A 22,074-nucleotide genomic window follows, 5' to 3' on the forward strand; every position below is an offset into this window, starting at 1 on the left:
GTGTTGGGCTTGTGGAGTCAGCTTCTTCTGCAGGGTCCCGGTCCGATCCCGGCCCTCGCTGGGTTTCCTGTCCGACCGGGACCGGGGTTCCATTCTGGCCTCTCCACTTCCTGTGGGTCCACACAGCGATTCAGGACCCTGTAACACACCAGTCAAGGACCTTGTACTGGACTGGTCCAACTAAGCTGTTGATGAATCTCTGTGACCTTCCTAACCTCTGTGACCTCTACCTGACTGGGTGTTCCTGACCTCTATGACCTATCCTGGAGGATATACCTCTACCTGACTGGCTGTTCCTGACCTCTGTGACCTCTCCTGGAGGATATACCTCTACCTGACTGGCTGTTCCTGACCTCTGTGACCTCTCCTGGAGGATATACCTCTACCTGACTGGCTATTCCTGACCTCTGTGACCTCTCCTGGACGATACCTCTACCTGACTTGGTGTTCCTGACCTCTGTGACCTCTGTGACCTCTCCTGGACGATACCTCTACCTGACTGGGTGTTCCTGATCTCTGTGATCTCTCCTGGAGGATGTAACACACTGCCCTGTGAATTCTATTCCTTTAGATTGGGTCATTTCTGCATGCGCTCAGTTTGAGAAATCTTATATCTGGTGTTCTGCTTGTCTCTAATGAAGGTCTTCAGTCTGTGCCCTTGTGCATCCCTTCACTGGTTCTAGATCAGCTGTTAGTTAACAGTGTGCACCTGTCACAGCACCACAGACTGGTTCTAGATCAGCTGTTAGTTAACACTATGAACCTGACACAGACAGCACTACAGACTGTGGGATCTGTTCCTAGATCAGCTGTTAGTTAACATGCTGTGAAACCATGACACTTTACAGCTGTTGTGAGTTCAGTTTCATGAGGTCTGGACGATATCCCAGAACTTTGTGTTTATACTCTTTGGCCGGGTTCTCAACTAAATGATCTTTCGATTTCCTTCAACTGTTTTTTCAGCGTGAAAACATAATACAACTAATTAGAGTTGTTCAGTGGGTTGTGGATTTCTCTGTTTTTTGGGGGGCTAATTGCTTGTTGAGTGAAAGTGTGTTGATTCCAGTAATGATCACAAGAGAAGTGCCAAGGCCACAACTTTGTTACGAGAATCATCAAAACATGTTTTATATTCTCCATATTCAGCACGTCTGTTGCCAATGTCCTAAATCTACCCCCTACTATAACATAACATTACAACAGCTCTCTATATTAACTCTACTATAACATTACAACAGCTCTCTATATTAACTCTACTATAACATAACATTACAACAGCTCTCTGTATTAACTCTACCCCCTACTATAACATAACATTACAACATCTCTCTATATTAACTCTACTATAACATAACATTACAACAGCTCTCTGTATTAACTCTACTATAACATTACAACAGCTCTCTGTATTAACTCTATCCCCTACTATAACATAACATTACAACAGCTCTCTGTATTAACTCTACTATAACATTACAACAGCTCTCTGTATTAACTCTATCCCCTACTATAACATAACATAACAACAGCTCTCTGTATTAAATCTACTGTAACATTACAACAGCTCTCTGTATTAACTCTACTATAACATTACAACAACTCTCTATATTAACTCTACTATAACATAACATTACAACATCTCTCTGTATTAACTCTACTATAACATAACATTACAACAGCTCTCTGTATTAACTCTATCCCCTACTATAACATAACATTACAACAGCTCTCTGTATTAACTCTACTATAACATTACAACAGCTCTCTGTATTAACTCTATCCCCTACTATAACATAATATTACAACAGCTCTCTATATTAAATCTACCCCCTACTATAACATAACATTACAACAGCTCTCTGTATTAACTCTACTATAACATAACATTACAACATCTCTCTATATTAACTCTATCCCCTACTATAACATAACATTACAACATCTCTCTATATTAACTCTATCCCCTACTATAACATAATATTACAACAGCTCTCTATATTAAATCTACCCCCTACTATAACATAACATTACAACAGCTCTCTGTATTAACTCTACTATAACATAACATTACAACATCTCTCTATATTAACTCTATCCCCTACTATAACATAACATTACAACAGCTCTCTGTATTAAATCTATCCCCTACTATAACATAACATTACAACAGCTCTCTATATTAAATCTACCCTCTACTATAACATAACATTACAACAGCTCTCTGTATTAAATCTACCCCCTACTATAACATAATATTACAACAGCTCTCTATATTAACTCTACTATAACATAACATTACAACAGCTCTCTGTATTAAATCTACCCCCTACTATAACATAATATTACAACAGCTCTCTATATTAACTCTACTATAACATAACAACAGCTCTCTATATTAACTCTACTATAACATTACAACAGCTCTCTATATTAACTCTACTATAACATTACAACAGCTCTCTATATTAACTCTACTATAACATTACAACAGCTCTCTATATTAACTCTACTATAACATTACAACAGCTCTCTATATTAACTCTACTATAACATTACAACAGCTCTCTATATTAACTCTACTATAACATTACAACAGCTCTCTATATTAACTCTACTATAACATTACAACAGCTCTCTATATTAACTCTACTATAACATTACAACAGCTCTCTATATTAACTCTACTATAACATTACAACAGCTCTCTATATTAACTCTACTATAACATTACAACAGCTCTCTATATTAACTCTACTATAACATTACAACAGCTCTCTATATTAACTCTACTATAACATTACAACAGCTCTCTATATTAACTCTACTATAACATTACAACAGCTCTCTATATTAAATCTACCCCTACTATAACATAACATTACAACATCTCTCTGTATTAATCTCTACTATAACATAACATTACAACAGCTCTCTATTAACTCTCTATAACATAACATTACAACAGCTCTCTATATTAACTCTACTATAACATAACATTACAACAGCTCTCTGTATTAACTCTACTATAACATAACATTACAACAGCTCTCTATATTAACTCTACTATAACATTACAACAGCTCTCTATATTAACTCTACTATAACATAACATTACAACAGCTCTCTGTATTAAATCTATCCCCTACTATAACATAATATTACAACAGCTCTCTATATTAAATCTACCCCCTACTATAACATAACATTACAACAGCTCTCTGTATTAAATCTACCCCCTACTATAACATAACATTACAACAGCTCTCTATATTAAACTATCTACTATAACATAACATGCTCTACTATAACATTACAACAGCTCTACTACAGCTCTCTGTATTAAATCTACCCCTACTATAACATAACATTACAACAGCTCTCTATATTAACTATAACATTACAACAGCTCTCTATATTAACTCTACTATAACATTACAACAGCTCTCTATATTAACTCTACTATAACATAACAACACTATATTAACATAACATTACAACAGCTCTCTATATTAAACTCTACTATAACATTACAACAGCTCTCTATATTAACTCTACTATAACATTACAACAGCTCTCTATATTAAATCTACCCCCTACTATAACATAACATTACAACAGCTCTCTATATTAACTCTACTATAACATAACATTACAACAGCTCTCTATATTAACTCTACTATAACATTACAACAGCTCTCTATATTAACTCTACTATAACATAACATTACAACAGCTCTCTATAACTATAACATTACAACAGCTCTCTATATTAAGCTCCTCCCTACTATATAACTACTATAAACTATATTAACTCTACTATAACATTACAACAGCTCTCTATATTAACTCTACTATAACATAACATAACAACAGCTCTCTATATTAACTATCTCTCTCTATATAACATAACATTACAACAGCTCTCTATATTAACTCTCTACAGCTCTCTATAACTATAATACAACAGCTCTCTATATTAACTCTACTATAACATAACACAGCTCTCTATATTAACTCTACTATAACATAACATTACAACAGCTCTCTATATTAAACTCTACATAACATTACAACAGCTCTCTGTATTAAATCTATCCCCTACTATAACATAACATTACAACAGCTCTCTGTATTAACTCTACTATAACATAACATTACAACAGCTCTCTGCATTAAATCTACTATAACATAACATTACAACAGCTCTCTGTATTAAATATACCCCTACTATAACATAACATTACAACAGCTCTCTGTATTAAATCTATCTACTATAACATAACAACAGCTCTCTGTATTAAATAACTACCCCTCTATATTAAACCGTAACATAACATTACAACAGCTCTCTATATTAACTCTACTATAACATTACAACAGCTCTCTATATTAACTCTACTATAACATAACAACAGCTCTCTATATTAACTCTACTATAACATAACAACAGCTCTCTATATTAACTCTACTATAACATTACAACAGCTCTCTATATTAACTCTACTATAACATTACAACAGCTCTCTATATTAACTCTACTATAACATTACAACAGCTCTCTATATTAACTCTACTATAACATAACAACAGCTCTCTATATTAACTCTACTATAACATAACATAACAGCAGCTCTCTATATTAACTCTACTATAACATAACAACAGCTCTCTATATTAACTCTACCTCTACTATAACATAACATTACAACAGCTCTCTATATTAACTCTACTATAACATTACAACAGCTCTCTATATTAACTCTACTATAACATTACAACAGCTCTCTATATTAACTCTACTATAACATAACATAACAACAGCTCTCTATATTAACTCTACTCTCTATATTAACTCTACTATAACATTACAACAGCTCTCTATATTAACTCTACTGTAACATTGCAACAGCTCTCTATATTAACTCTACTATAACATTACAACAGCTCTCTATATTAAACTCTACTATATTAACTCTACTATAACATTGCAACAGCTCTCTATATTAACTCTACTATAACATTGCAACAGCTCTCTATATTAACTCTACTATAACATTACAACAGCTCTCTATATTAACTCTACTATAACATTACAACAGCTCTCTATATTAACTCTACTATAACATTATAACATTACAACAGCTCTCTATATTAAACTCTTGCAACAGCTCTCCCCTACTGTAACATACCATTACATGCTGTAGGTATCCATGACCTCATATGATGCAGTTTGAAGCTGAGCTTTATACTGTAGATGTTTTACTGTCATAAAAACGGGTGGATTTCAAATCACATGTTACTTGTCACATACACACATGGTTAGCAGATGTTAATGTGAGTGTAGCGAAACGCCTGTGACTTGACAGATGATGGCTGTGGTTTGTGGCGTTGATTTGTTTGGCTGTGTTTGTTTGTGTTACAGATGTAAATGGATTGGTTGTGTCTTTCTGTGTTCCAGAGGTGATCTAATTGGTTGTGTCTTTCTGTGTTCCAGAGGTGATCTAATTGGTTGTGTCTCTCTGTGTTCCAGATGTGATCTAATTGGTTGACTCTGTGTGTTCCAGAGGTGATCTAATTGGTTGTCTCTCTCTGTGTGTTCCAGAAGTGATCTAATTGGTTGTCTCTCTGTGTGTTCCAGAGGTGATCTAATTGGTTGTCTCACTGTGTGTTCCAGAGGTGATCTAATTGGTTGTCTCTCTCTGTGTGTTCCAGAGGTGATCTAATTGGTTGTCTCTCTGTGTGTTCCAGAGGTGATCTAATTGGTTGTCTCTCTGTGTGTTCCAGAGGTGATCTAATTGGTTGTCTCACTGTGTGTTCCAGAGGTGATCTAATTGGTTGTCTCACTGTGTGTTCCAGGGGTGATCTAATTGGTTGTCTCTCTGTGTGTTCCAGAAGTGATCTAATTGGTTGTCTCTCTGTGTGTTCCAGAGGTGATCTAATTGGTTGTCTCACTGTGTGTTCCAGAAGTGATCTAATTGGTTGTCTCTCTGTGTGTTCCAGAGGTGATCTAATTGGTTGTCTCTCTGTGTGTTCCAGAGGTGATCTAATTGGTTGTCTCACTGTGTGTTCCAGAAGTGATCTAATTGGTTGTCTCTCTGTGTGTTCCAGAGGTGATCTAATTGGTTGTCTCACTGTGTGTTCCAGAGGTGATCTAATTGGTTGTCTCTCTCTGTGTGTTCCAGAGGTGATCTAATTGGTTGTCTCTCTGTGTGTTCCAGAGGTGATCTAATTGGTTGTCTCTCTGTGTGTTCCAGAGGTGATCTAATTGGTTGTCTCACTGTGTGTTCCAGAGGTGATCTAATTGGTTGTCTCACTGTGTGTTCCAGGGGTGATCTAATTGGTTGTCTCTCTGTGTGTTCCAGAGGTGATCTAATTGGTTGTCTCTCTGTGTGTTCCAGAGGTGATCTAATTGGTTGTGTCTCTGTGTGTTCCAGAGGTGATCTAATTGGTTGTCTCTCTGTGTGTTCCAGAGGTGATCTAATTGGTTGTGTCTTTCTGTGTTTCAGAGGTGATCTAATTGGTTGTCGCTCTGTGTGTTCCAGAGGTGATCTAATTGGTTGTCTCTCTCTCTGTGTGTTCCAGAGGTGATCTAATTGGTTGTCTCTCTGTGTTCCAGAGGTGATCTAATTGGTTGTGTCTTTCTGTGTTCCAGAGGTGATCTTATTGATTGTCTCTCTGTGTGTTCCAGAGGTGATCTAATTGGTTGTCTCTCTGTGTGTTCCAGAGGTGATCTAATTGGTTGTCTCTCTGTGTGTTCCAGAGGTGATCTAATTGGTTGACTCTGTGTGTTCCAGAGGTGATCTAATTGGTTGTCTCTCTGTGTGTTCCAGAGGTGATCTAATTGGTTGTCTCTCTGTGTGTTCCAGATGTGATCTAATTGGTTGTCTCTCTCTGTGTGTTCCAGAGGTGATCTAATTGGTTGTCTCTCTGTGTGTTCCAGAGGTGATCTAATTGGTTGTCTCTCTGTGTGTTCCAGAGGTGATCTAATTGGTTGTCTCTCTCTGTGTGTTCCAGAGGTGATCTAATTGGTTGTCTCTCTGTGTGTTCCAGAGGTGATCTAATTGGTTGTCTCTCTGTGTGTTCCAGAGGTGATCTAATTGGTTGTCTCTCTGTGTGTTCCAGAGGTGATCTAATTGGTTGTCTCTCTGTGTGTTCCAGAGGTGAAGGACTATGAACCTCCATATGGCTGTAAAGTTCAGATGCATCCTGGTGTGGAGAGCATGAAGGATCACCTCCTCAGAGACAGAGGAAGACCTGAGATCCCAGACAGCTGGATCAACCACCAGGTAACAGACTGGGAGAGACACACACTCTCTTTCCTTCTCACTCTCACTCTCTCTCTCTCTCTCTCTCTCTCTCTCTCTCTCTCTCTCTCTCTCCCTCTCTCTTCCCTCCCTCGCTCTCTCTCTTCCCTCTCTCTCTCTCTCCCTCGCTCTCTCTCTTCCCTCTCTCTCTCTCTCCCTCGCTCTCTCTCTTCCCTCCCTCTCTCTCTTCCCTCCCTCTCTCTCTCTCTCTCTCTCTCTTCCCTCCCTCGCTCTCTCTCTTCCCTCTCTCTCTCTCCCTCGCTCTCTCTCTTCCCTCTCTCTCTCTCTCTCCCTCGCTCTCTCTCTTCCCCTCTCTCTCTCTCTCCCTCGCTCTCTCTCTTCCCTCCCCTCTCTCTTTCCCCTCCTCTCTCTCTCTCTCTCTCTCTCCCTCGCTCTCTCTCTTCCCTCCCTCTCTCTCTTCCCTCTCTCTCTCTCTCTCTCTCTTCCCTCTCTCTCTCTCTCTCTCTCTCTTCCCTCTCTCTCCCTCTATCTCTTCCCTCCCTCGCTCTCTCTCTTCCCTCCCTCGCTCTCTCTTCCCTCTCTCTCTCCCTCTCTTTCTTTCTTCCCTCCTCTCTCTCTCTCTCTCTCTCTTGACCTACCTACCTACCTACCTACCTACCTACCTACCTACCTACCTACCTTCCTTCCTTCCTACCTACCTACCTACCTACCTACCTACCTACCTACCTACCTACCTACCTACCTATCTCTCTCTCTAACCTCTCTTTATTTCTCATTCACTCACACACATCAAATCCTATGTATATGTCTCAGTACTCAGTAGCTAGGTGATAATTCTCTGCTCCTGTTGTCTACCTCCTCCTACAGGGCATTGCCATAGTGTGCGGCTCCATAGAGGAGTGTTGGGACCACGACCCGGAGGCCAGGCTCACAGCCCAGTGCGTGGCCGAACGCTTCAGCGAGATAGAAGACGAGATGGAGAAACTGTCCAGCCGCAGCAGCTCCGACGAGAAGATACCAGCGGAGGAACAGAAGATACCGACAAGACCGGGAGAAGAACGACAGACGATAGCAGAGCAGATAGAAGAGGTCAAAGTAGCGGTGGAGAGCTCTGTGAGCGATGAGAAGTGAGGGAAGGGAGAGAGGACATGGAACGCAGGACTAGAATGTCAGTATGTCACAAACACACCACTCACGTTGTTATGGGAACTAAACAGCCACACCCAAATAAACAGCCCCCACCTGGAAGATAGCCAGGACAGTGAATGTACTGTATTACTGTACTGTACTGCTTATACTTTTCAGTATTGTATTACCAGAATGCATACAGTATTTATACTGTATAAAATAAGTATGTACAGTTTACAGTATTTGGATGTACTGTACTGTATTATATTGGAGGTTTACCCACCGAAGAGGACAGGACATGACAATGGGAGAGATTATAACCAAAGACTGAGATTACAGGACATGACAATGGCAGAGATTATAACCAAAGACTGAGATTACAGGACATGACAATGGCAGAGATTATAACCAAAGACTGAGATTACAGGACATGTCAATGGCAGAGATTATAACCAAAGACTGAGATTACAGGACATGACAATGGCAGAGATTATAACCAAAGACTGAGATTACAGGACATGACAATGGGAGAGATTATAACCAAAGACTGAGATTACAGGACATGACAATGGCAGAGATTATAACCAAAGACTGAGATTACAGGACATGACAATGGCAGAGATTATAACCAAAGACTGAGATTACAGGACATGTCAATGGCAGAGATTATAACCAAAGACTGAGATTACAGGACATGACAATGGCAGAGATTATAACCAAAGACTGAGATTACAGGACATGACAATGGGAGAGATTATAACCAAAGACTGAGATTACAGGACATGACAATGGCAGAGATTATAACCAAAGACTGAGATTACAGGACATGACAATGGCAGAGATTATAACCAAAGACTGAGATTACAGGACATGACAATGGCAGAGATTATAACCAAAGACTGAGATTACAGGACATGACAATGGAAGAGATTATAACCATAGACTGAGATTACAGGACATGACAATGGCAGAGATTATAACCATAGACTGAGATTACAGGACATGACAATGGCAGAGATTATAACCAAAGACTGAGATTACAGGACATGACAATGGCAGAGATTATAACCAAAGACTGAGATTACAGGACATGTCAATGGCAGAGATTATAACCAAAGACTGAGATTACAGGACATGACAATGGGAGAGATTATAACCAAAGACTGAGATTACAGGACATGACAATGGCAGAGATTATAACCAAAGACTGAGATTACAGGACATGACAATGGCAGAGATTATAACCAAAGACTGAGATTACAGGACATGACAATGGCAGAGATTATAACCAAAGACTGAGATTACAGGACATGACAATGGCAGAGATTATAACCAAAGACTGAGATTACAGGACATGTCAATGGCAGAGATTATAACCAAAGACTGAGATTACAGGACATGACAATGGCAGAGATTATAACCAAAGACTGAGATTACAGGACATGACAATGGGAGAGATTATAACCAAAGACTGAGATTACAGGACATGACAATGGCAGAGATTATAACCAAAGACTGAGATTACAGGACATGACAATGGCAGAGATTATAACCAAAGACTGAGATTACAGGACATGACAATGGCAGAGATTATAACCAAAGACTGAGATTACAGGACATGACAATGGAAGAGATTATAACCATAGACTGAGATTACAGGACATGACAATGGCAGAGATTATAACCATAGACTGAGATTACAGGACATGACAATGGCAGAGATTATAACCAAAGACTGAGATTACAGGACATGACAATGGCAGAGATTATAACCATAGACTGAGATTACAGGACATGACAATGGAAGAGATTATAACCATAGACTGAGATTACAGGACATGACAATGGCAGAGATTATAACCATAGACTGAGATTACAGGACATGACAATGGAAGAGATTATAACCAAAGACTGAGATTACAGGACATGACAATGGAAGAGATTATAACCAAAGACTGAGATTACAGGACATGACAATGGAAGAGATTATAACCAAAGACTGAGATTACAGGACATGACAATGGAAGAGATTATAACCAAAGACTGAGATTACAGGACATGACATTGGAAGAATGTATAACCAAAGACTATTCTAACATGTTGGGGAGTGGGGTAATGTATTCTAGAATGTTGGGGGAGTGGGGTAATGTATTCTAGAATGTTGGGGGAGTGGGGTAATGTATTCTAGAATGTTGGGGAGTGGGGTAATGTATTCTAGAATGTTGGGGGAGTGGGGTAATGTATTCTAGAATGTTGGGGGAGTGGGGTAATGTATTCTAGAATGTTGGGGGAGTGGGGTAATGTATTCTAGAATGTTGGGGGAGTGGGGTAATGTAGTCTAGAATGTTGGGGGAGTGGGGTAATGTAGTCTAGAATGTTGGGGGAGTGGGGTAATGTATTCTAGAATGTTGGGGGAGTGGGGTAATGTATTCTAGAATGTTGGGGGAGTGGGGTAATGTATTCTAGAATGTTGGGGGAGTGGGGTAATGTATTCTAGAATGTTGGGGGAGTGGGGTAATGTATTCTAGAATGCTGGGGGAGTGGGGAAATGTATTCTAGAATGTTGGGGGAGTGGGGTAATGTATTCTAGAATGTTGGGGGAGTGGGGTAATGTATTCTAGAATGTTGGGGGAGTGGGGTAATGTATTCTAGAATGTTGGGAGGGTGGGGTAATGTATTCTAACATGTTGGGGGAGTGGGGTAATGTATTCTAGAATGTTGGGAGGGTGGGGTAATGTATTCTAACATGTTGGGGGAGTGGGGTAATTTTCCTGTGTTCTAACATGTGGGGTAATGAATTGACAGGTCTGTGTAATAATGTAATAATGAGCCATATTGTAACAGAAATGATGATGACGTGGAGCTCTATTCACACAAGGATTGTATGTACAGTGTGTGTGTGTGTGTGTGTGTGTGTGTGTGTGTGTGTGTGTGTGTGTTTTTACATAGTAATAGTTCTTACTTGTTAGCCAAAGAAACAAGCACATTGTAAATATATATGGAATGTAGCTGTACAGAAAATAATCTCCACTCTAGATGTTGTTGTGGAAGCAGAGGAGCATTTTACACACTCTGTCTGAATAACACATTTAACAGGATCTAGACAAAGATATTTTATCCTTTGTATTTGTAAGATATTGTAAATCTGTTTTATGAATAAAGTATTTCTGTATTTACTCATAAGCATTGTGAATGGCACATTTCAGTGGGGCATTGGTAGTTTAGACCAGTGTGGTCACTAACCTTTTCTGAGTCAAGATCAGTTTCTGAGTCAAGATCAGTTTCTGAGTCAAGATCAGTTTCTGAGTCAAGATCACTTCCTGAGGCAAGATCACTTCCTGTGTCAAGATCACTTCCTGAGTCAAGATCACTTCCTGAGTCAAGATCAGTTTCTGAGTCAAGATCACTTCCTGAGTCAAGATCACTTCCTGAGTCAAGATCACTTCCTGAGTCAAGATCACTTCCTGAGTTAAGATCACTTCATGAGTCAAGATCACTTCCTGAGTCAAGATCACTTCCTGAGTCAAGATCACTTCCTGAGTCAAGATCACTTCCTGATTTAAGATCACTTCCTGAGTCAAGATCACTTCCTGAGTCAAAATGCTGAGATCTACCGCTCTGATTTTTTATTAACATGACTTGAAAAAGGTAAGGCTATGCAACATTAACCAATTAAAGTAGGCTATAGGCCCAATACATTATCACCACATATTGGCTTTGCTTGAATTGACCTGCCAATGCGTTGTTGTTCGGGACATTTTTTTAAATTATATTTCAACATGTGAGGTATCATCACACCGGTAATAGGTAATATATCCATTGTTGCATTACTTGGCACAGCTGATTAAGCATACATTTAAATACTTTTTTTTTTTTTTTTTCACTGGGCTGATGGTGCCTGCGTCTGAGGCACCGTCTCTCAACTTCCCTCCGCTCTCCCTTTCCTCCACTGACTCTGACCAAAAAGGGACACCGTCTTCCAGCTGATGACGAAACTCCCGAGTCGCACCGCATTATTTCTGCCTCGTGCACAAATTCATGTAGTTACTCCTACAAACAGAGAAAGTGAAATATTCCTTGATATAAAAAAAAAGACCAAAGCCGCAAATAACAACAACAAGTCCTATAGATCCACGTTCCTCCTCATTCATTACAGCTGCGCTGCTTATTGTAGCGCTGAGTGGAAATAGGAACTACGCGCATTTTATGGGTTATAAAAGTGTTGAATACAAAGTGTTGACAGTGCTGAGTAAAAACTTAAACATGAACTCACTCATTAAAAAAACAACAGCTCTTTGCTGTATTCGTTGACAGTCTCTTTCTAGTCATGGTTTTAAAAAGTTTTGAAATCTCACAGTATCAATTTTGCCGTAGCTTTCTTTCACGCCTGTTACGTTACTGCAGATTCGGTGATCTGAGCAATCTGATTGGCCAGCGGAAACATGGTGCACTTGATTTCCTCTCCGGGCCCACCGGGAAGGCAGAGATTGTACCTTCAGACACATGAAATGGCAACAGTTTGCCTACCCGGAGCGCAGGGCAGCTGGATTGGCTGCGTCTACCCTCAACAGCCCGAGACATCAACAAAAAATAAGAACACAACGCTTTATCATTGGGTTTTTTACAGCATTTTTTTTTGACGATCGACTAGAAATGCCTTGGACATTGACAAGTCGATGGCGATCGACCGGTTGGTGATCACTGATTTGGACATTTCACCAAGAGGCCGTGGTGTTGGTGTTGTCATGTGTATATAATATAGTATACAGGGTTAAAAGGACAGATGTATTTTTCCAGTTGAACAGCTGATCATTCAGCAATGTGACGTGTTTCAGGTGTGTCTGGTCCTGTAGTACAATATGTCTGGTCTGGTCTGTATTAGGTCCTGTAGTACAATATGTCTGGTCTGGTCTGTATTAGGTCCTGTAGTACAATATGTCTGGTCTGGTCTGTATTAGGTCCTGTAGTACAATATGTCTGGTCTGGTCTGTATTAGGTCCTGCAGTACAATATGTCTGTTCTGTATTAGGTCCTGTAGTACAATATGTCTGGTCTGGTCTGTATTAGGTCCTGTAGTACAATATGTCTGGTCTGGTCTGTATTAGGTCCTGTAGTACAATATGTCTGGTCTGGTCTGTATTAGGTCCTGCAGTACAATATGTCTGTTCTGTATTAGGTCCTGTAGTACAATATGTCTGGTCTGTATTAGGTCTGTAGTACAATATGTCTGGTCTGGTCTGTATTAGGTCCTGCAGTACAATATGTCTGTTCTGTATTAGGTCCTGTAGTACAATATGTCTGGCCTGGTCTGTATTAGGTCCTGTAGTACAATATGTCTGGTCTGGTCTGTATTAGGTCCTGTAGTACAATATGTCTGGTCTGTATTAGGTCCTGTAGTACAATATGTCTGGTCTGTATTAGGTCCTGTAGTACAATATGTCTGGTCTGTATTAGGTCCTGTAGTACAATATGTCTGGTCTGGTCTGTATTAGGTCCTGTAGTACAATATGTCTGGTCTGTATTAGGTCCTGTAGTACAATATGTCTGGTCTGTATTAGGTCCTGTAGTACAATATGTCTGGTCTGGTCTGTATTAGGTCCTGTAGTACAATATGTCTGGTCTGGTCTGTATTAGGTCCTGTAGTACAATATGTCTGGTCTGGTCTGTATTAGGTCCTGTAGTACAATATGTCTGGTCTGTATTAGGTCCTGTAGTACAATATGTCTGGTCTGTATTAGGTCCTGTAGTACAATATGTCTGGTCTGTATTAGGTCCTGTAGTACAATATGTCTGGTCTGGTCTGTATTAGGTCCTGTAGTACAATATGTCTGGTCTGTATTAGGTCCTGTAGTACAATATGTCTGGTCTGTATTAGGTCCTGTAGTACAATATGTCTGGTCTGGTCTGTATTAGGTCCTGTAGTACAATATGTCTGGTCTGTATTAGGTCCTGTAGTACAATATGTCTGGTCTGTATTAGGTCCTGTAGTACAATATGTCTGGTCTGTATTAGGTCCTGTAGTACAATATGTCTGGTCTGGTCTGTATTAGGTCCTGTAGTACAATATGTCTGGTCTGTATTAGGTCCTGTAGTACAATATGTCTGGTCTGTATTAGGTCCTGTAGTACAATATGTCTGGTCTGGTCTGTATTAGGTCCTGTAGTACAATATGTCTGGTCTGGTCTGTATTAGGTCCTGTAGTACAATATAGGTCTGGTCTGGTCTGTATTAGGTCCTGTAGTACAATATGTCTGGTCTGTATTAGGTCCTGTAGTACAATATATCTGGTCTGGTCTGTATTAGGTCCTGTAGTACAATATGTCTGGTCTGTATAGGTCTGTACAATATGTCTGGTCTGTATTAGGTCCTGTAGTACAATATGTCTGGTCTGGTCTGTATTAGGTCCTGTAGTACAATATGTCTGGTCTGTATTAGGTCTGTACAATATGTCTGGTCTGTATTAGGTCCTGTAGTACAATATGTCTGGTCTGGTCTGTATTAGGTCCTGCAGTACAATATGTCTGGTCTGTATTAGGTCCTGTAGTACAATATGTCTCTGGTCTGTATTAGGTCCTGCAGTACAATATGTCTGGTCTGGTCTGTATTAGGTCCTGTAGTACAATATGTCTGGTCTGTATTAGGTCCTGCAGTACAATATGTCTGGTCTGTATTAGGTCCTGCAGTACAATATGTCTGGTCTGGTCTGTATTAGGTCCTGTAGTAAAATATATCTGGTCTGGTCTGTATTAGGTCCTGTAGTACAATATGTCTGGTCTGGTCTGTATTAGGTCCTGTAGTACAATATATCTGGTCTGTATTAGGTCCTGTAGTACAATATGTCTGGTCTGTATTAGGTCCTGTAGTACAATATATCTGGTCTGGTCTGTATTAGGTCCTGTAGTAAAATATATCTGGTCTGGTCTGTATTAGGTCCTGTAGTACAATATGTCTGGTCTGGTCTGTATTAGGTCCTGTAGTACAATATATCTGGTCTGGTCTGTATTAGGTCCTGTAGTACAATATGTCTGGTCTGTATTAGGTCCTGTAGTACAATATGTCTGGTCTGTATTAGGTCCTGTAGTACAATATGTCTGGTCTGTATTAGGTCCTGCAGTACAATATGTCTGGTCTGTATTAGGTCCTGTAGTACAATATGTCTGGTCTGGTCTGTATTAGGTCCTGTAGTACAATATATCTGGTCTGGTCTGTATTAGGTCCTGTAGTACAATATATCTGGTCTGGTCTGTATTAGGTCCTGTAGTACAATATATCTGGTCTGGTCTGTATTAGGTTCTGTAGTACAATATGTCTGGTCTGGTCTGTATTAGGCCCTGTAGTACAATATGTCTGGTCTGTATTAGGTCCTGTAGTACAATATGTCTGGTCTGTATTAGGTCCTGCAGTACAATATGTCTGGTCTGTATTAGGTCCTGTAGTACAATATGTCTGGTCTGGTCTGTATTAGGTCCTGTAGTACAATATATCTGGTCTGGTCTGTATTAGGTCCTGTAGTACAATATATCTGGTCTGGTCTGTATTAGGTCCTGCAGTACAATATGTCTGGTCTGGTCTGGTCTGTATTAGGTCCTGTAGTACAATATGTCTGGTCTGTATTAGGTTCTGTAGTACAATATCTGGTCTGGTCTGGTCTGTATTAGGTCCTGTAGTACAATATATCTGGTCTGGTCTGTATTAGGCCCTGCAGTACAATATGTCTGGTCTGGTCTGTATTAGGCCCTGCAGTACAATATGTCTGGTCTGTATTAGGTCCTGTAGTACAATATGTCTGGTCTGTATTAGGTCCTGTAGTACAATATGTCTGGTCTGTATTAGGTCCTGTAGTACAATATATCTGGTCTGGTCTGTATTAGGTCCTGTAGTACAATATGTCTGGTCTGGTCTGTATTAGGCCCTGCAGTACAATATGTCTGGTCTGTATTAGGTCCTGTAGTACAATATGTCTGGTCTGTATTAGGTCCTGTAGTACAATATGTCTGGTCTGGTCTGTATTAGGTCCTGTAGTACAATATGTCTGGTCTGGTCTGTATTAGGTCCTGTAGTACAATATGTCTGGTCTGGTCTGTATTAGGTCCTGCAGTACAATATGTCTAGTACAATATGTCTGGTCTGTATTAGGTCCTGCAGTACAATATGTCTGGTCTGTATAGGTCCTGCAGTACAATATGTCTGGTCTGTATTAGGTCCTGTAGTACAATATGTCTGGTCTGTATTAGGTCCTGTAGTACAATATATCTGGTCTGGTCTGTACTAGGTCCTGTAGTACAATATGTCTGGTCTGGTCTGTATTAGGTCCTGTAGTACAATATATCTGGTCTGGTCTGTATTAGGTCCTGTAGTACAATATATCTGGTCTGGTCTGTATTAGGTCCTGCAGTACAATATGTCTGGTCTGGTCTGTATTAGGTCCTGTAGTACAATATCTGGTCTGGTCTGTATTGGTCTGTAGTACAATATGTCTGGTCTGTATTAGGTCCTGTAGTACAATATATGTCTGGTCTGGTCTGTATTAGGTCCTGTAGTACAATATATCTGGTCTGGTCTGTATTAGGTCCTGTAGTACAATATGTCTGGTCTGTATTAGGTTCTGCAGTACAATATATCTGGTCTGGTCTGGTCTGTATTAGGTCCTGTAGTACAATATGTCTGGTCTGGTCTGTATTAGGTCCTGTAGTACAATATGTCTGGTCTGTATTAGGTCCTGTAGTACAATATGTCTGGTCTGTATTAGGCCCTGTAGTACAATATGTCTGGTCTGTATTAGGTCCTGTAGTACAATATGTCTGGTCTGGTCTGTATTAGGTCCTGCAGTACAATATATCTGGTCTGGTCTGTATTAGGTCCTGTAGTACAATATGTCTGGTCTGGTCTGTATTAGGCCCTGCAGTACAATATGTCTGGTCTGTATTAGGTCCTGTAGTACAATATGTCTGGTCTGGTCTGTATTAGGTCCTGCAGTACAATATGTCTGGTCTGGTCTGTATTAGGTCCTGCAGTACAATATGCCTGGTCTGTATTAGGTCCTGTAGTACAATATGTCTGGTCTGTATTAGGTCCTGTAGTACAATATGTCTGGTCTGGTCTGTATTAGGTCCTGCAGTACAATATGTCTGGTCTGGTCTGTATTAGGTCCTGCAGTACAATATGCCTGGTCTGTATTAGGTCCTGTAGTACAATATGTCTGGTCTGTATTAGGTCCTGTAGTACAATATATCTGGTCTGGTCTGTATTAGGTCCTGTAGTACAATATATCTGGTCTGTATTAGGTCCTGTAGTACAATATATCTGGTTTGGTCTGTATTAGGTCCTGTAGTACAATATATCTGGTCTGGTCTGTATTAGGTCCTGTAGTACAATATATCTGGTCTGGTCTGTACTAGGTCCTGTAGTACAATATGTCTGGTCTGGTCTGTATTAGGTCCTGTAGTACAATATGTCTGGTCTGTATTAGGTCCTGTAGTACAATATGTCTGGTCTGGTCTGTATTAGGTCCTGTAGTACAATATATCTGGTCTGGTCTGTATTAGGTCCTGTAGTACAATATATCTGGTCTGGTCTGTATTAGGTCCTGTAGTACAATATGTCTGGTCTGTATTAGGTCCTGTAGTACAATATATCTGGTCTGGTCTGTACTAGGTCCTGTAGTACAATATGTCTGGTCTGGTCTGTATTAGGTCCTGTAGTACAATATGTCTGGTCTGTATTAGGTCCTGTAGTACAATATGTCTGGTCTGGTCTGTATTAGGTCCTGTAGTACAATATGTCTGGTCTGTATTAGGTCCTGTAGTACAATATGTCTGGTCTGTATTAGGTCCTGTAGTACAATATATCTGGTCTGGTCTGTATTAGGCCCTGCAGTACAATATGTCTGGTCTGTATTAGGTCCTGTAGTACAATATGTCTGGTCTGTATTAGGTCCTGTAGTACAATATGTCTGGTCTGGTCTGTATTAGGTCCTGCAGTACAATATATCTGGTCTGGTCTGTATTAGGTCCTGTAGTACAATATGTCTGGTCTGGTCTGTATTAGGTCCTGCAGTACAATATGTCTGGTCTGTATTAGGTCCTGTAGTACAATATGTCTGGTCTGGTCTGTATTAGGTCCTGTAGTACAATATGTCTGGTCTGGTCTGTATTAGGCCCTGCAGTACAATATGTCTGGTCTGTATTAGGTCCTGCAGTACAATATGCCTGGTCTGTATTAGGCCCTGCAGTACAATATGTCTGGTCTGGTCTGTATTAGGTCCTGTAGTACAATATGTCTGGTCTGGTCTGTATTAGGTCCTGTAGTACAATATGTCTGGTCTGGTCTGTACTAGGTCCTGCAGTACAATATGTCTGGTCTGTATTAGGTCCTGTAGTACAATATATCTGGTCTGGTCTGTATTAGGTCCTGCAGTACAATATGTCTGGTCTGTATTAGGTCCTGTAGTACAATATATCTGGTCTGGTCTGTATTAGGTCCTGTAGTACAATATGTCTGGTCTGTATTAGGTCCTGTAGTACAATATGTCTGGTCTGTATTAGGTCCTGTAGTACAATATGTCTGGTCTGTATTAGGTCCTGTAGTACAATATGTCTGGTCTGTATTAGGTCCTGTAGTACAATATGTCTGGTCTGTATTAGGTCCTGCAGTACAATATGTCTGGTCTGTATTAGGTCCTGTAGTACAATATGTCTGGTCTGGTCTGTATTAGGCCCTGCAGTACAATATATCTGGTCTGGTCTGTATTAGGTCCTGTAGTACAATATGTCTGGTCTGGTCTGTATTAGGCCCTGCAGTACAATATATCTGGTCTGGTCTGTATTAGGTCCTGCAGTACAATATGTCTGGTCTGTATTAGGTCCTGTAGTACAATATGTCTGGTCTGTATTAGGTCCTGCAGTACAATATATCTGGTCTGGTCTGTATTAGGTCCTGTAGTACAATATGTCTGGTCTGGTCTGTATTAGGTCCTGCAGTACAATATGTCTGGTCTGGTCTGTATTAGGTCCTGTAGTACAATATGTCTGGTCTGTATTAGGTCCTGTAGTACAATATGTCTGGTCTGTATTAGGTCCTGTAGTACAATATGTCTGGTCTGGTCTGTATTAGGTCCTGCAGTACAATATGTCTGGTCTGTATTAGGTCCTGTAGTACAATATGTCTGGTCTGTATTAGGTCCTGTAGTACAATATGTCTGGTCTGTATTAGGTCCTGTAGTACAATATGTCTGGTCTGTATTAGGTCCTGTAGTACAATATATCTGGTCTGTATTAGGTCCTGCAGTACAATATGTCTGGTCTGGTCTGTATTAGGTCCTGTAGTACAATATGTCTGGTCTGTATTAGGTCCTGCAGTACAATATGTCTGGTCTGGTCTGTATTAGGTCCTGTAGTACAATATGTCTGGTCTGTATTAGGTCCTGTAGTACAATATGTCTGGTCTGGTCTGTATTAGGCCCTGCAGTACAATATGTCTGGTCTGGTCTGTATTAGGTCCTGTAGTACAATATGTCTGGTCTGGTCTGTATTAGGTCCTGCAGTACAATATGTCTGGTCTGGTCTGTATTAGGTCCTGCAGTACAATATATCTGGTCTGGTCTGTATTAGGTCCTGTAGTACAATATGTCTGGTCTGTATTAGGCCCTGTAGTACAATATATCTGGTCTGGTCTGTATTAGGTCCTGTAGTACAATATGTCTGGTCTGGTCTGTATTAGGCCCTGCAGTACAATATATCTGGTCTGGTCTGTACTAAGTCCTGTAGTGCAATATGTCTGGTCTGTATTAGGCCCTGCAGTACAATATGCCTGGTCTGGTCTGTACTAAGTCCTGTAGTGCAATATGTCTGGTCTGGTCTGTATTAGGTCCTGCAGTACAATATATCTGGTCTGGTCTGTACTAGGCCCTGCAGTACAATATATCTGGTCTGGTCTGTACTAAGTCCTGTAGTACAATATATCTGGTCTGTATTAGGTCCTGCAGTACAATATATCTGGTCTGGTCTGTATTAGGTCCTGCAGTACAATATGTCTGGTCTGGTCTGTATTAGGCCCTGCAGTACAATATGTCTGGTCTGGTCTGTATTAGGTCCTGCAGTACAATATGTCTGGTCTGGTCTGTATTAGGCCCTGCAGTACATCTCACCTTCTAACAGCAACACGATGGGAATCAGAGACTGCTGCCAGAATCTGCTGCCAACCAACCAGGTACTGCTCTGACAACTGACATACACCTTCCTGTCTAGAGGTTGGAGAGCGAGAGAACAGAGAGCGAGAGAACAGAGAGCGAGAGAACAGAATTTGGGCCAAGAATCACACCTGGTTTATGTGATGTGACAGCGGTTAATTCTTTAATCAGACCGCTCATTACCGGGGGAATGTTGGAGATCCAACATGAACCCATTATCTATTAATTAGGGGTTAACCTGAGGTTAAGTCCAGGCTTAGGTAGGTTGAGCAGAATAACAGATAACAATTTATATATAACAATAGTTGATAAAGAGAGACAGACATACAGACAGACATGGAGAGAGGGAGACAGACAGACATGGAGAGAGGGAGACAGAGAGAGAGAGAGGCGGACAGACAGACATGGAGAGAGGGAGACAGACAGACATGGAGAGAGGGAGACAGAGAGAGAGAGAGGCGGACAGACAGACATGGAGAGAGGGAGACAGACAGACATGGAGAGAGGGAGACAGACAGACAGACAGACAGACAGACAGACAGACAGACAGACAGACAGACAGACAGACAGACAGACAGACATGGAGAGAGGAGACAGACAGACAGACAGACAGACAGACAGACAGACATGGAGAGAGGGAGAGAGACAGACAGACAGACAGACAGACAGACAGACAGACAGACAGACAGACAGACAGACAGACAGACAGACATAGAGAGAGGGAGACAGAGAGAGACAGAGAGAGACAGAGAGAGGGAGACAGACAGACATGGAGAGAGGGAGACAGAGAGAGGGAGACAGACAGACATGGAGAGAGGGAGACAGACAGAGAGAGAGACAGACAGACAGACAGACAGACAGACAGACAGACAGACAGACAGACAGACAGACAGACAGACAGACAGACAGACAGACAGAGAGAGAGAGAGACAGACAGACATGGAGAGAGGGAGACAGAGACAGCGAGAGACAGACAGACATGGAGAGAGAGAGACAGACAGAGGAGACAGACAGACAGGAGAAATAGACAGACAGACAGACAGACAGACAGACAGACAGACAGACAGACAGACAGACAGACAGACATGGAGAGAGGAGACAGACAGAGAGAGGGAGACAGACAGACAGACAGACAGACAGACAGACAGACAGAGACAGACAGACAGACAGACATGGAGAGAGGGGAGACAGAGACAGACAGACAGACAGACAGACAGACAGACAGAGAGAGGGAGACAGACAGACATGGAGAGAGAGGAGACAGGAGAGAGAGGAGACAGACAGACAGACAGACAGACAGACAGACAGACAGACAGACAGACAGACAGACAGACAGACAGACAGACAGACAGACAGACAGACAGACAGACAGACATAGAGAGAGAGAGAGGGAGACAGACATGGAGAGAGGGAGACAGACAGACAGCGAGAGAGAGACAGACAGACAGAGAGAGACAGACAGAGGGAGACAGACAGAAAGGCGGAAATAGACAG

At 40.8% G+C, this 22,074-nt stretch overlaps 1 pseudogene; it reads left to right on the plus strand.

Annotated features, from left to right (window-relative positions):
- Positions 1–9,319, plus strand: part of LOC127924421 (TGF-beta receptor type-2-like) — a 54,787-nt pseudogene extending 45,468 nt beyond the window's left edge.
- Positions 9,320–22,074: the final 12,755 nt, after the last annotated feature.

The sequence above is a fragment of the Oncorhynchus keta genome, unplaced genomic scaffold, assembly GCF_023373465.1.
Source record: "Oncorhynchus keta strain PuntledgeMale-10-30-2019 unplaced genomic scaffold, Oket_V2 Un_contig_4011_pilon_pilon, whole genome shotgun sequence".
NCBI lineage: Eukaryota > Metazoa > Chordata > Actinopteri > Salmoniformes > Salmonidae > Oncorhynchus > Oncorhynchus keta.